This window comes from Blennius ocellaris, assembly GCF_963422515.1.
Source record: "Blennius ocellaris genome assembly, chromosome: 18".
Lineage (NCBI taxonomy): Eukaryota > Metazoa > Chordata > Actinopteri > Blenniiformes > Blenniidae > Blennius > Blennius ocellaris.
Window position 1 is genome coordinate 1005739 of NC_137667.1, and position 1110 is coordinate 1006848.

Below are 1110 nucleotides of genomic sequence, written 5' to 3' on the forward strand. Positions count from 1 at the left end.
GGCGCGGCTCCTCCCGCAGGGGCCGACGGGCTCAGTGCGGCCAGACGCTGCTCACATCTGGCGGGGGGGCTGTCCTCTCGCGCAGCCTCCGGCAGGACAGCAGCATCATCATCATCATCATCATCGTCATCATCGTCATCGTCATCATCACCTTCATCATCACCATCATCATCATCATCATCATCATCGTCATCGTCATCATCACCTTCATCATCACCATCACCATCATCATCACCTTCATCATCATAATAATCATCATCATCACCTTCATCATCACCATCACCATCATCACCTTCATCATCATAATAATCAGCATCATAATAATCATCATCATCATCAGCATCAGCATCACCATCACCATCGTCATCATCATCATCTTCATCACCTTCATCATCACCATCACCATCATCATAATAATAATCATCATCATCACCATAATCATCATCATCATCACCTTCATCATCACCATCACCATCATCATAATAATCATCATCATAATAATAATCATCATCATCATCATCACTTTCATCATCACCTTCATAACCACCATCATCATCATCATCATCACCTTCATCATCATAATAATCATCATCATAATCATCATCACCATCATCATCATCATAATAATCATCATCATAATCATCATCACCATCATCATCATAATAATCAGCATCATCATCACCATCATCATCATAATCAGCATCATCATCATAATAATCATCATCAGCATCATCATCACCATCATCATCATCACCATCATCATCATAATCAGCATCATCATCATCACCATCATCATCACCATCATCATCATCGTCATCAGCATCATCATCATAATCACCATCATCATCATCATCATCACCATCATAATAATAATCATCATCACCATCATCATCACCATCATAATAATAATAATCATCAGCATCATCATCACCATCATCATCATCACCATCATCATCGTCATCTTCATCATCGTCACAATCATCATCATCATCATCATCACTACCATCATCATCACCAGCATCATCACCGTCATCGTCATCATCATCATCACAATCATCATCATCATCATCATCATCATGAAGTGCAGCAGAAACAAAAGGAAGGCAAACG